Source organism: Oncorhynchus keta, chromosome 6 (assembly GCF_023373465.1).
Source record: "Oncorhynchus keta strain PuntledgeMale-10-30-2019 chromosome 6, Oket_V2, whole genome shotgun sequence".
NCBI lineage: Eukaryota > Metazoa > Chordata > Actinopteri > Salmoniformes > Salmonidae > Oncorhynchus > Oncorhynchus keta.
This window is the reverse complement of record NC_068426.1, coordinates 29,487,532-29,503,155: the sequence shown is the minus strand read 5'-3', so window position 1 is coordinate 29,503,155 and position 15,624 is coordinate 29,487,532. Positions and strand designations below refer to the sequence as shown.

The 15,624-nt window shown below is 46.0% G+C and overlaps 1 pseudogene; it reads right to left on the bottom strand.

Annotated features, from left to right (window-relative positions):
* Positions 1 to 4,597: 4,597 nt before the first annotated feature.
* The window catches only part of LOC118384881 (lipoxygenase homology domain-containing protein 1-like), a 31,762-nt pseudogene continuing 20,735 nt past the window's right edge, over positions 4,598 to 15,624 (bottom strand).

Sequence of the window (15,624 nt, the reverse complement as noted above, 5' to 3'; positions counted from 1 at the left end):
CTCGCCATCACGGTTGACAACTCCATTGTGTCCTCCCAGAGCGCTAAGAACCTTGGCGTGATCCTGGACAACACCCTGTTGTTCTCAACTAACATCAAGGCGGTGGCCCGTTCCTGTAGGTTCATGCTCTACAACATCCGCAGAGTACGACCCTGCCTCACACAGGAAGCGGCGCAGGTCCTAATCCAGGCACTTGTCATCTCCCGTCTGGATTACTGCAACTCGCTGTTGGCTGGGCTCCCTGCCTGTGCCATTAAACCCCTACAACTCATCCAGAACGCCGCAGCCCTTCTGGTGTTCAACCTTCCCAAGTTCTCTCACGTCACCCCGCTCCTCCGCTCTCTCCACTGGCTTCCAGTTGAAGCTCGCATCCGCTACAAGACCATGGTGCTTGCCTACGGAGCTGTGAGGGGAACGGCACCTCAGTACCTCCAGGCTCTGATCAGGCCCTACACCCAAACAAGGGCACTGCGTTCATCCACCTCTGGCCTGCTCGCCTCCCTACCACTGAGGAAGTACAGTTCCCGCTCAGCCCAGTCAAAACTATTCGCTGCTCTGGCCCCCCAATGGTGGAAGAAACTCCCTCACGACGCCAGGACAGCGGAGTCAATCACCACCTTCCGGAGACACCTGAAACCCCACCTCTTTAAGGAATACCTAGGATAAGTAATCCTTCTCACCGCCCCCTAAAAGATTTAGATGCACTATTGTAAAGTGGCTGTTCCACTGGATGTCATAAGGTGAATGCACCAATTTGTAAGTCGCTCTGGATAAGAGCGTCTGCTAAATGACTTAAATGTAAATGTAATCTGGCAGTCCATGGCCTAAACATATTAACCTGTAAAAGAAAAGGGTTCATATTGAAACCAAAAGGATTTAATGGTGATGTCATTGGCCGTGTTGGTGACCTCCACACAGTCCAGCTGGGACTGAGTCCAGCAGGAAGCGGTCCGTCTGGCCACGCGACTTCTGCCGCAGCAGTTGGAACCATAGATGCTAATGAAGATGTTGGCATCGGTGCCCACCCCCTTCTCGTTGCTGGTGATAATATCGTACTTGATGGTTACCAGTCTCCGGGCCTTTCTTGCGAAGCTCTCGGTGGTCTTGGTCACAAACTCGTCCCTCTTCAGGTAGAGCGGGATCAGGGCGTTGCAGATTAATAGGATCCTGGAACAGGAGGGATATGAAAGCAGTGATTCTCTCTTCCACAAGATGGAGAACTTGTGAGTTTACACACAATATATTTCTAGCAGCAGGGTTTTGTACCCTACCGAATAAGCACCAGATGGTTGATATATAGTACATGGGTTCAGGCTAGGGGTCATTCACCTGTTGTTTAGCTCTTTCTCTATGACGACGACCTCCACATGCCAGAATGCCTCTCCTTTCACCTCCTTCCCATACTTGGCAGTGTAGCCCAGGCAGATGCCAGCAATGTCACAGCTGTTTGGAGAACTTCCTCTGAATGAAAATAAGACCCATTGCGCGAAAAGCAGTAAAGAATATTACAAGCTTCATTAAATACGTTTTGCAAAGATTTGATCTGAAACAAATAGGTGTGGATTCGATTTTATGAGCTCTTTTCATGCCTGGCGATGTCTATCGAGTTTATTACTACTAGTGATTGAATTCCATAAGAGCAGAGTATACTGTTGAGAGGCCTGACTCTGTCTGTAAAAGAGCTCTTATTGCCAACTGAGATCATTCTAAGCCTGGCTGGCATAACAGAAAAAAAAGAGAAAACCCTCCAACACAATCATTTCTGCTTATTCCTTACATAAACACAAGCCCAAGAGCAGCGTACCACAATAACCTCTTTTTCTTTGAGTTCTCCATCACAATTTATTTTGATTGCCCCTTCTTCCCCTCCAGTGAGATCTAGATGGTCTCTGCGTCCTCTGTGTCCACCGTGGTGGTAATAATTTCATATTCTTTCAAACAAAAGTACAGACACAATGCGTTAGCTTGGCCCTGGGGGGACCGAATTCTCTTGAACAGTCCATTAGGCAAACGTAGGTCATTAGTACAGTCAGTGTCCAGCCCTTGCATAACCCCAATGTTGGACATTTTTGTTGCAGACCTGATTCAACTAATCAAGGGCTTAGAAGGCTAGGACAAAAATGTGAAACTGGGGTTATGTGAGGACAGGATTGCAATAGGATAGGATTCAAAGTAGATTACAGTACACTATAGTAATTTCATCATGATCTGATTGGAACACTGTAAATACAAGAGCCAGGAATTCTTCCTGACTGCATAGCCTTACCAGGAGAAATGCTTGGCCCTACTAAAGAGAACTCAGGCTTATGTGCAACTGATCTTACAGGTCTTCTCGTTGAGGTCTAGGATGCCGTTGTTGGCGCAGGCCAACTCCCTCGTGATCTGACCGTCGTCCTCATTCTTTGCCAAAGAGCGGTCTCATGGGAAACGGAACGTCTTGTCCAGGGCCTCATCTTTTACATCAATGTATTCTATGTGCTACCCTGGAGCAGGCCCTGATCATGACATATCAGTAGAGTATGAAACAACTGACAGGGTATGAAATAGACAGGCGTGATAAACAATATATCATAAAAACAACCTAGTTCATCACAGTCGGTGCATAAATACACAATGCAGATTTAGGTACGGAGGGAAGGGCGTACAGCTCCCTGCCATCCAGCACCTCTATACCAGGAAGTTTTACAGGAAGTCCCTAAACATTGTCAAAGACTCCAGCCACCCAAGTCATAGACTGTTCTCTCCGCTACCGTACGGCAAGTGGTACAGATGCACCAAGTCTGGAACCAACAGGACCCTGAACAGCTTCTACCGCCGAAGCCATAAGACTGCTAAATAGTTAGTCCGGGTAACTATTAGTTAACTATTTAACTATCTGCATTGACCCTTTTTGTACTAACTCTTTTGACTCATCACATATGCTGCTGCTACTGTTTTATCTATCCTGTTGCCTAGTCACAGTATCCCTACCTACTGTATAGGTACATATCTACCTCAATTACCTCGTACCCCTGAACATTGACTCGGTACTGGTGCCCTGTGTACAGTGGGGCAAAAAAGTATTTAGTCAGCCACCAATTGTGCAGGTTCTCCCACTTAAAAAGATGAGAGAGGCCTGTAAATTTTCACCATAGGTACACTAACTATGAAAGACAAAATGAGAAAAAAAATCAAGAAAATCACATTGTAGGATTTTTAATGAATTTATTTGCAAATTATGGTGGAAAATAAGTATTTGGTCACCTACAAAACAAGCAAGATTTCTGGCTCTCACAGACCTGTAACTTCTTCTTTAAGTTTAAGTTTTAGCTTTAGGCTTCTCTGTCCTCCACTCGTTACCTGTATTAATGGCATCTGTTTGAACTTGTTATCAGTATAAAAGACACCTGTCCACAACCTCAAACAGTCACACTCCAAACTACACTATGGCCAAGACCAAAGAGCTGTCAAAGGACACCAGAAACAAAATTGTAGACCTGCATAAGGCTGGGAAGACTGAATCTGCAATAGGTAAGCAGCTTGGTGAGCAAAAAATCCCAGAACCACATGGGGGGACCTAGTTAATGACCTACAGAGAGCTGGGACCAAAGTAACAAAGCCTACCATCAGTAACACACTAAGCCGCCAGGGAATCAAATCCTTCAGTGCCAGACGTGTCCCCCAGTGCCAGTACATGTCCAGGCCCGTCTGAAGTTTGCTAGAGAGCATTTGGATGATCCAGAAGAAGATTGGGAGAATGTCATATGGTCAGATGAAACCAAAATATAACTTTTATGGTAAAAACTCAACTCGTTGTGTTTGGAGGACAAAGAATGCTGAGTTGCATCCAAAGAACACCATACCTACTGTGAAGCATGGGGGTGGAAACATCATGCTTTGGGGTTGTTTTTCTGCAAAGGGACCAGGACGACTGATCCGTGTAAAGGAAAGAATGAATGGGGCCATGTATCGTGAGATTTTGAGTGAAAACCTCCTTCCATCAGCAAGAGCATTGAAGATGAAACTTGGCTGGGTCTTTCAGCCTGACAATGATCACAAACACACCGCCCGGGCAACGAAGGAGTGGCTTCGTAAGAAGCATTTCAAGGTCCTGGAGTGGCCTAGCCAATCTCCAGATCTCAACCCCATAGAAAATCTTTGGAGGGAGTTGAAAGTTCATGTTGCCCAGCAACAGCCACAAAAAAATCACTGCTCTAGAGGAGATCTGCATGGAGGAATGGGCCAAAATACCAGCGACAGTGTGTGAAAACCTTGTGACGACTTACTGAAAATGTTTGACCTCTGTCATTGCCAACAAAGGGTATATAACAAAGTATTGAGATAAACTTTTGTTATTGACCAAATACTTATTTTCCACCATAATTTGCTAATTAATTAATAAAAAATCCTACAATGTGATTTTCTGGATTTTTTTTCTCATTTTGTCTGTCATAGTTGAAGTGTACCTATGATGAAAATTACAGGCCTGTCTCATCTTTTTAAGTGGGAGAACTTGCACAATTGGTGGCTGACTAAATAATTTTTTGCCCCACTGTATATAGCCAAATTATTGTTATTCATTGTGTGATTATTTTTCTATTATTCTTTTTCTTTCTGCTTTGTTGAGAAGGGCCCGTAAGTAAGCATTTCACTGTTCGTCTACACTTGTTGTTGTTTACGAGGCATGTGACAAATAACATTTTATTTGATAGAACCAATAGGTATGCAGGTTTCTTATTTTGACTTGGTCACTGTGATTGCAATTGGCTCCCCTCCCGTTCATGGCATCATATTCCTGATGACTTATTGGCTGACCTGAGTTGTCGTGCCACACCCGGACCTTGGAGAGCTCCCCGGTGCGGAGCACATCAGGGAAATGGATCACGTCGGTCTGCTTGTGATCAAACTTGTTGGATTTCAGAGCCAAGGTCCCAGTGTCACAGCTCTCCCTAAACACAATGATCCTCATGTTGGCTTCAGTGACTGCGCCTGTGGAGAGAGAGGGAGGAGAGTCACCAACTTCTATGAAAAGCTGCAGTGATTTTGTGGCTGACTGGGCTCCGAACCCGGGTCTCGTGGGACTGTGTTAACCCTCTGAGCTTAAGGCCATGCACACTGAATCCCCTTTGTTGTACTTTTACAAACCTAAATGCCTGCTTTTTAAATGCTCAACTAACCATCAGCTGAAACTACAGCCTTCATAAAAATATATTCACCAATAACCATTCCCCGTCGCCAGATTGTATAAACCTAATTTCACCCCAAAGGTCTCTGTAAACCTTCCCCATTAGCCACTAACATTCTGCCTTTCAAGACATCACTTCACCATCTGTCAGACATCCTTGAAAATGTATAAAATCACTAAAATATTTACTTCCATAGACTGCCTTTCAAATAGTCCCCTATTAACAACTAACCAACTACCTTATCAAATTAAATCCCTGTTTCCTCTGAGTCACATGTGACTCATGTGCTTGCATGTTTGTGTGTGTGTACATCAAGTCTTTAACTTGTGTGTGTGTGTGTGTGTGTGTGTGTGTGTGTGTGTGTGTGTGTGTGTGTGTGTGTGTGTGTGTGTGTGTGTGTGTGTGTGTGTGTGTGTGTGTGTGTGTGTGTGTGTGTTTATAATGTTGAGATGGAGGTTAGTGATTCTCTGATGTGATTCTCTGATCCCCCCCCCCCCTGTAACAAACATCCCAGCTAGTTAGGAACAGGACTTAAGCTGAATCTGGGCCAGTGTATAATAAATGGTGTTGATTTGCAGTGAAAGATAGAGAGTGAGGGACACTGTGATTACAGAAAATTGATGTAAATGTGGTGCAGGGAACTACGATAATGACTAGGCTTTAGTTCAGTGGAATAATGTAGTCTTGAGATTGATACCTGGGCCTGTATTCATAAAGTGACTCGGAGTAGGATTGCTTTTCTAAGATCAGGTCCCCCCCTGCCCATTTATTATAATCTAAAAGGAAAAAACGATCCTAGATCAGTATGTTTTACTCTAAGACGCTTTATGAATACAGGCCCTGGTTAGTCACATGAACATGGACTTTAATGAGGACTGTAGAATGTGTTGTTTGTCTGACCCACCTCCGATGTCGCTGGTCTTAACCTGGATAATGTAGGTGGTGCTCTCCACCATCTCCTCCTCTTCCACCACGGCAGCCATCTCACATATCATGGTCCTCTTGTGCCCTTTGGTCTTAGACAGCCATTCCTCACAGGTGAACTCCGACACATTCTCTGTGGTCAGGATATGCATGATAATCTGTGGGAAATTATAATTAATAAATTATCAATTAGTCAAAGTCATTAACCCTTATTTGACTCGGTGTGAGGTAAGGTGGCTGACACATTGACCAATTCGTCACAGCAACAACCTTTTCAGAAATGTAGAGTGCATTTTTAAGTGGATTTGCATATTAAAGTGAATGGGAGCCTTTACAACTGCTGTTATTATATTAGGATAAAGCATCAATCAAATCTATGTTGTCAGGATAAGGCAATACCTGTGTACAGGACTAATCTGAAGGACAATTCCATTATCTGCAGGACAATACCAGACAAACATCAACAAAGATCAACCATAATCCATAGTGGTAAAATGCAGGTCCATAATTATTGGCACCCTTGATAAATATGAGCAAAAAAGACTGCATAAAATAAATACAAATACTGAGCTATATTGTATGCAAAGAAATTGACATTTTATACTAATACAATTTCTCAGAGAAATAGATTTGGTTTAACAAGCAATTAAAAAAAATATCTCATAAAGATAGGGGTTAAAATTGTTGGCACTCCTGTTTTTAATAGGGGTGGCAGCGTAGCCTAGTGGTTAGCGCGTTGGACTAGTAACCGGAAGGTTGCGAGTTCAAACCCCCGAGCTGACAAGGTACAAATCTGTCGTTCTGCCCCTGAACAGGCAGTTAACCCACTGTTCCCAGGCCGTCATTGAAATATATAATAATAATATAATAATAATATAATATAATAATAATATATGCCATTTAGCTGACGCTTTTATCCAAAGCGACTTACAGTCATGTGTGCATACATTCTACGTATGGGTGGTCCCGGGAATCGAACCCACTACCCTGGCGTTACAAGCGCCACGCCGCGCCAACTGAGCCAAAGAAGGACCACAAATTGAAAATAAGAATATGTTCGTAACTGACTTGCCTGGTTAAATAAAGGTAAAATAAAAAAATAAAAAAATACTCTAGCACCCTCCCTTTGCAAGGTTAACAACACAGCCTTTTTCTAAAATATTTTATGAGATTGGAAAACACTTTGGGAGAGATCTTAGACCATTCTTCCATACAGAATCTTCCCAGATCCTTGATATCCTTAGTCTGCTCTTACATTCAAACCACAGGTTTTCAATGGGTCAAGTCGGGAGACTGAGATGGCCATTGAAAAATGTAGATTTTGTGGTAAATTAATAATTTATTTCTACGGATTTTTATTAATCCTTGGGGTTATTGTCTTGCTGGAAGATCCACTTGCTGCCAAGTATCAGCCTCCTGGCAGAGGCAAGCAGGTTTTTTGCTGAAATGTCCTGGTACTTGGTAATGTTCATGATGCTGTTGACCTTAACAAGGGCCCCAGGAATATTTGAAGCAAAATAGCTCCATAACATCAAAGATCCACCATCATATTTTACCATAGATTTGAGGTACTTTTCTGCATAGTCTTCTGATTTTCAATATAGTTTCCTCTGAAACCAGAAACTGTTAATTAACCACAAAATGGTTTGAATGTAAGAGTCCATGAGAGCAGTCAGAAGATAAAAAGGATCTGGAAAGATTCTGTATGGAAGAATGGTCTAAGCTCTCTCCCAAAGTGTTTTCCAATCACATAAAACGTTTTCGAAAAAGGCTGTGTCGTTATCCTCGCAGGGGGAGAGTGCTAGAATATTGAAAAGAGGGGTGCCAATAATTTTGACCCCAATTCTTTGAGATTTTTCTGCATTTCTTGTTAAACAAAATATTTGTCTCTGGGCAATTGTATTAGTATAAAATAACATAATTTCCCACCTTTTTGGAGCATACAATATAGCTCAGTATTTGTATTATTTATTTTGTCTTTTTGCTCATATTTATCAAGGCTGCCAATAATGATGGACCTGACAGTATATGTCAATACTGTGCATTATGAGCATATCCCTCTTCCCCCCAGTGTGTTTGACCACTTGTCATGGACAGGGTGTAACTGTATAAAGTACCCTACTGTAAAAACCCAAGGCTCCGGTAGCCCAACCTTCATTAACTACCATCAATCTATTTATTTGAGTGAGATTAGCATGCTGGCTGTGTGCCCAATTCACTGCAGTGGCCATTTGAATAAACAGGCACGGTGTGTGTAATCCATAACGTTAGCACACATCTGTTTGGGATGCTGTACAGCTACTGGGTCAGTCCAAGGACATGGCCCAGCCACAGACCGACACGACTGGGTATGAGCCTTGCCTGCTAGTGTTTCTCTAGTCTACAGGCAGGCTGGGTGATAGGGAAAGACATGGAGGGGTTTTAACTGAATAGGAAATGCCTGTGGTAAGGTAAAGTCTTGGCATCGAAGTGAATTTGGGGCCAGCGTTCATATTGTTCTGACAGGGGGAAACCATCTGCCAGTTCAATATTGACCGTCAAATAGAACTGGAAAACAATTATGTCTCAATGAGAAACCTCAAAATGTAGGAGAAAATCTGTAATGTTTCCTGGAGGTGTGTGAGGGGGGTGGTTCAGAATTGTTGTATTGCAATTCTTAGTGCATGTACTACTTCTGTCAACAACAAATACATATCACAACTAATTGGTATGGTAATACATTGAGACAATTAACAATGGCCCTGTGATGTCACATCATAAAATATCAAGGAAGGTGAGTGTGTCATATATTTCATGACAGGATTATACAATACAATTCAACTTTGTCCAATGTCTTTTTGCTGTCTTGTGTTATTCACAACCACCTTGACACCACATAAAAACAGTAAAACATTGGGATAAAGCATTGTGCTTCTGCTATTGCTCATTACTGATCCTGTGTCTGTCTGTGTCTGGGGAGAACAGATTCAGCCCAGTATCTGAAGCCTGCCTGCTCCAACCCCATACTGACTGAAATGGGTCAATACACTCATGTGCCATTCAATGATGCTCACCCCAGACGAACTCTTACCCCTACCGTGCAGAGCTGTGTGAGTGTGTCTGTCTGGTGTGTATGGCTGAAATATGCAGTGACCTATCGCCTGCAGGTAGAGATCAGTGTGTGTGTGTGTGTGTGTGTGTGTGTGTGTGTGTGTGTGTGTGTGTGTGTGTGTGTGTGTGTGTGTGTGTGTGTGTGTGTGTGTGTGTGTGTGTGTGTGTGTGTGTGTGTGTGTGTGTGTGTGAGAGAGAGAGAGAGAGAGAGAGAAAGTGTGAGAGAAAAAGTCAGAGGGATGTTGGGGATTGAGCAACCCTGTGACCTAAGACTTAGGGCTCGATTAAATCCGTAGCACTGAAGACCTGTGCTACAGCGCAATACAAAAATACAAATGTAAAGGCAATGTTCCTGCGTTATAGTGGAGGCTGCAATCACGATTTGCCCAAACGCTGCATATGTCGGTTCAATCAGAAATTACTTATAAAATGTCAATCGCGCTATAGTGCTGAACTTCAGCGATACGGATTGAATCGAGCCCTTACAGACATCAACCCATGTCTCTCCCTTTCTCTCTCACGTGCGTTGGGCACTTAGTTAATAACACCTGTTATTATCGTATTAATAACACCTGGTTACTATCATTCATATTCCATTCACGCAGGTCAATGTGCACTACATGGCCAAATTAGTGGATTTGGCTATTTCAGCCACACGCGTTGCTGATAGGTGTATAAAATCGAAAAACATTGGCAATAGAATGGCCCATACTGAAGAGCTCAGTGACTTTCAACGTGGCACCGTCATAGGATGCCACCTTTCAAACAAGTCAGTTTGTCAAATTTCTGCCCTGCTATAGCTGGAAGCGCGTTCCCAGGAGTGATGAATCATGCTTCACCATCTGGCAGTCCGACGGACAAATCTGGGTTTAGCAGTTACCAGGAGAATGCTACCTGCCCGAATGCATAGTGCCAACTGTAAAGTTTGCTGGAGGAGGAATAATGGTCTGGGGATGTTTTTCATGGTTTGGGCTAGGCCCATTAGTTCCAGTGAAGGGAAATCTTAACGCTACAGCATACAATTACATTATAGACAATTTTGTGCTTCCAACTTTGTGGCAACAGTTTGGGGAAGGCTCTTTCCTGTTTCAGCATGACAATACCCCTGTGCAGAAAGCGAGGTCCATACAGAAATTGTCTGTCAAGATCGGTGTGGAAGAACTTGACTGGCCTGCACAGAGCCCTGACCTCAACCCCATCGAACACCTTTGGGATGAATTGGAATGCCGACTGCGAGCCAGGCCTAATTGCCCAACATCAGTACCCGACCTCACTAATGCTCGTGGCTGAATGGAAGCAAGTCCCCACAGCAATGTTCCAACGAGAGGTCGACCGATTAATCGGCATGGACGATTAATTAGGGACGATTTCAAGTTTTCATAACAATTGGTAATCAGCATTTTTGGATGCCGATTATGGCTGATTACATTGAACTCCACGAGGAGACTGCGTGGCAGGCTGACCACCTGTTACGCGAGTGCAGCAAGGAGCCAAGGTAAGTGGCAAGCTAGCATTAAACTTATCTTGTAAAAAAAACAATCAATCAATCTTAACATAATCACTAGTTAACTACACATGGTTGATGATATTACTAGTTTAACTAGCTTATCCTGCGTTGCAAATAATCAATGCGGTGCCTGTTAATTTATCATCGAATCACAGCCTACTTCACCAAACGGGTGTCACGACTTCTGCCGAAGTCGTTGCCTCTCCTTGTTCGGGCGGTGCTCGGCGTTCGACGTCACCGGTCTTCTAGCCATCATTTATCCTTTTTTCATTTTCCATTGGTTTTGTCTTGTCTTCCCACACACCTGTTTTCTATCCCATTCATTACCTGTTGTGTATTTAACCCTCTGTTTCCCCTCATGTCTTTGTCAGAGATTGTTTTATTGTCAGTGTAGTGTGTTTGTTGTATAGGTGAGCGTCGGGTCCTCGTACCCATGTTTGTTTGTTTATGTACGTTTAGTGTTATGGAGCACACTCCGTGGACTTTATTAAAAGACTCCATTTTACACTCCATTTGACTCTCCTGCGCCTGACTTCCCTGCCACCTATTACACCTATGCATGACAACGGGTGATGATTTAACAAGCGCTTTCACGAAAAAAGCACTGTCGTTGAACCAATGTACCTAACCATAAACATCAATGCCGTTCTTAAAATCAATACGCAAGTATATGTTTTTAAACCTCCATATTTAGTTAAAATAAATTCTTGTTAGCAGGCAATATTAACTAGCGGAATTGTGTCACTGCTCTTGCATTCTGTGCAAGCAGAGTCAGGGTATTGTAACGGTTTTCTAGGTGTCGGACCAAAACGCAGCGTGTAGATTGCGATCCATGTTTAATGAACAAAAAACGTAACACGAATCTAAAATACAAATACTACAAAACAAAGAACGTAAGGAAAACCGAAACAGCCTATACTAGTGAAAACTAACACAGACAGGAACAAGGACACTAAGGACAATCACCCACCCCGCAACCAAAGAATATGGCTGCCTAAATATGGTTCCCAATCAGAGACAACGATAAACACCTGCCTCTGATTGAGAACCACTCCAGACAGCCATAGACTTTGCTAGATCATCCCACTAGCTACAATCCCAATACATGACAAAACACACCACAATACAAAAACCCTATGCCACACCCTGGCCTGACCCAATACATGAAGATAAATACAAAATACTACGACCAGGGCGTGACAGAACCCACCCCTAAGGTGCGGACTCCCGAACGCACCTCAAAACAATAGGGAGGGTCCGGGTGGGCGTCTGTCCATGGTGGCGGCTCCGGTGCGGGACGTGGACCCCACTCAGTCAATGTCTTAGTCCCCTCTCCTCGTGTCCCTGGATAGTCCACCCTCGCAGCCGACCATGGCCTAGTAGTCCTCACCCAGAACCCCAATGGACTGAGGAGCAGATCGGGACTGAAGGGCAGCTCGGGACTGAGGGAAAGCTCGGGAGTGAGAGAAATCTTGGGAGTGAGAGAAAGCTCGGGAGTGAGAGAAAGCTTGGGAGTGAGAGAAAGCTCAGGAGTGAGAAGAAGCTCAGGAGTGAGAGGAAGCTCAGGAGTGAGAGGAAGCTCAGGAGTGAGAGGAAGCTCAGGCAGGTTGATGGATCTACCAGATCCTGGCTGGCTGGTGGTTCTGGCAGATCCTGGCTGACTGGCAGATCCTGGCTGACTGGCGGATCCTGGCTGACTAGCGGATCTGGCGGATCCTGGCTGACTGGCGGATCCTGGCTGACTGGCAGTTCTGGCGGATCCTGGCAGACTGGCAGATCCTGGCAGACTGGCGGATCCTGGCCGACTGGCAGTTCTGGCAGATCCTGGCTGACTGGCGGATCCTGGCTGACTGGCGGATCCAGGCTGACTGGCGGATCCTGGCTGACTGGCAGATCCTGGCTGACTGGCAGATCCTGGCTGACTGGCAGTTCTGGCGGATCCTGGCTGACTGGCGGATCCAGGCTGACTGGCGGATCCTGGCTGACTGGCAGTTCTGGCGGTGCTGGGCAGACTGGCGGCGCTGGGCAGACTGGCGGCACTGGCGGCGCTGGGCAGACTGGAGGCGCTGGTGGGGCTGGGCAGACTGGCGGCGCTGGGCAGACTGGGGGCACTGGCGGCGCTGGGCAGACTGGCGGCGCAGGGCAGACTGGCGGTGCTGGCGGCGCAGGGCAGACTGGCGGCATGGGCGGCGCTGGGCAGACTGGCGGCGCTGGGCAGACTGGCGGCACTGGTGGCACTGGGCAGACTGGCGGCACTGGTGGCGCTGGGCAGACTGGCGGCACTGGTGGCGCTGGGCAGACTGAAAGATCTGGCTGCTCCACGCTGACTGGCGGTTCTGGCTGCTCCATGTGGGCTGACAGCTCTGGCGGCTTCTTACAGACTGGCAGCTCCTTGCAGACTGACAGCTCCTTACAGACTGACACCTCCTTGCAGACTGACAGCTCCTTGCAGACTGACAGCTCCTTGCAGACTGGCAGCTCCTTGCAGACTGGCAGCTCCTTGCAGACTGACAGCTCCTTGCAGACTGGCAGCTCCTTGCAGACTGGCAGCTCCTTGCAGACTGACAGCTCTGGCTGCTCCATGCAGACTGACAGCTCTGACTGCTCCATGCAGGCTGACAGCTCTGGCTGCTCCATGCAGGCTGGCAGCACCTTGCAGACTGGCCACTCCTTGCAGACTGGCAGCTCCTTGCAGACTGACAGCTTCATGCAGACTGACAGCTCTGGATGCTCCATGCAGGCTGACAGCTCTGGCTGCGCTGAACAGACAGGAGACTCCAGCAGCGCTGTAGAGGAAGAAGGCTCTAGCTGCGCTGAACAGGCGGGAGACTCCGGCAGCGCTGAAGAGGAGGGAAGGCTCTGATAGCGCTAGACAGGCGGGAGACTCCGACAGCGCTGGAGTGGCGAGGCGCACTGTAGGCCTGATGCGTGGTGCTGGCACTGGTGGAACTGAACCGAGGACACGCACAGGAAGCCTGGTGCGGGGAGCTGCTATCGGAGGACTGGGGTGTGGAGGTGGCACAGGATGGGCTCGACCGTGAAGTCGTACTGGAGATCTTGAGAGCAGTGCTGGCACAGGACGTGCAAGGCTAGGGATGTGCACAGGAGGCCTGATGCGTGAGGCTGGCACCAACTTCACCAGCCGACTAACACGCACCTCAGGACGAGTATAGAGCACTGACCCAGGTGCCATCAAATCCCCGACACGTTCCGTCGGGCGAATTCCATGCAAAAAGCACCAACACAGCAACTCCCTCATTTCTCTCTCCTCCAATTTCCCCATTAACTCCTTCACAGTCTCTGCTTCGCTCACCTCCAACACCGGCTCTGGTTCTGGTCTCCTCCTTGGCTCCTCACGATAAACAGGGAGAGTTGGCTCAGGTCTGACTCCTGACTCCGCCACACTCTCCCTGAGCCCCCCCCCCCAAGAAATCTTTGGGGCTGACTCTCAGGCTTCCATCCGCGTCGCCGTGCTGCCTCCTCATACCAGCGCCTCTCCGCTCTCGCCGCCTCCAGTGGGGCGGTGATATTCTCCAGGCTGAGCCCAGGGTCCTTTACCGTCCAGTTCGTCCTCTTTCTTGGGCTGCTCCTGTTGCCTCCTCTCCTGCTGCACCTTTGGGCGGCTACACTCCCCTGGTTTAGCCCAGGGTCCTCTCCCGTCGAGGATTTCCTCCCATGTGCAGAAATCCTTATTGCGCATCTCCTCTTTGGGCTGCTCCTGCCTGTTGACACGCTGCTTGGTCCGTTTAGGGTGGGTGATTCTGTAACGGTTTTCTAGGTGTGGTGAAGGGGAGTCGGACCAAAACGCAGCGTGTAGATTGCGATCCATGTTTAATGAACAAAAAACGTAACATGAATCTAAAATACAAATACTACAAAACAAAGAACGTAATGAAAACCAAAACAGCCTATACTAGTGAAAACTAACACAGACAGGAACAAGGACACTAAGGACAATCACCTACCCCACAACCAAAGAATATGGCTGCCTAAATATGGTTCCCAATCAGAGACAATGATAAACACCTGCCTCTGATTGAGAACCACTCCAGACAGCCATAGACTTTGCTAGATCATCCCACTAGCTACAATCCCAATACATACCAAAACCCCAAGACAAAACACACCACAATACAAAAACCCCATTCCACACCCTGGCCTGACCCAATACATGAAGATAAATACAAAATACCACGACCAGGGCGTGACAGGTATATGCAGCAGTTTGGGCCGCCTGGCTCGTTGCGAACTGTGTTCTTCCTAACAAAGACCGTAATTATAATTGCCAGAATTTTACATAATTAAAAATCAAATCAAATGTATTTGTCACATACACATGGTTAGCAGATGTTAATGTGAGTGTAGCGAAATGCTTGTGCTTCTAATTCCGACAATGCAGTAATAACCAACAAGTAATCTAACTAACAATTCCTAAACTACTGTCTTATACACAGTGTAAGGGGATAAAGAATATGTACATAAGGATATATGAATGAGTGATGGTACAGAGCAGCATAGGCAAGATACAGTAGATGGTATCGAGTACAGTATAAACATATAAGATGAGTATGTAAACAAAGTGGCATAGTTAAAGTGGCTAGTGATACATGTATTACATAAGGATGCAGTCGATGATATAGAGTACAGTATATACGTATGCATATGAGATGAATAATGTAGGGTAAGTAACATTATATAAGGTAGCATTGTTTAAAGTGGCTAGTGATATATTTACATCATTCCCATCAATTCCCATTATTAAAGTGGCTGGTGTTGAGTCAGTGTCAGTGTGTTGGCAGCGGCCACTCAATGTTAGTGGTGGCTGTTTAAAAGTCTGATGGCCTTGAGATAGAAGCTGTTTTTCAGTCTCTCGGTCCCAGCTTTGATGCACCTGTACTGACCCCGCCTTCTGGATGATAGCGGGGTGAACAGGCAGTG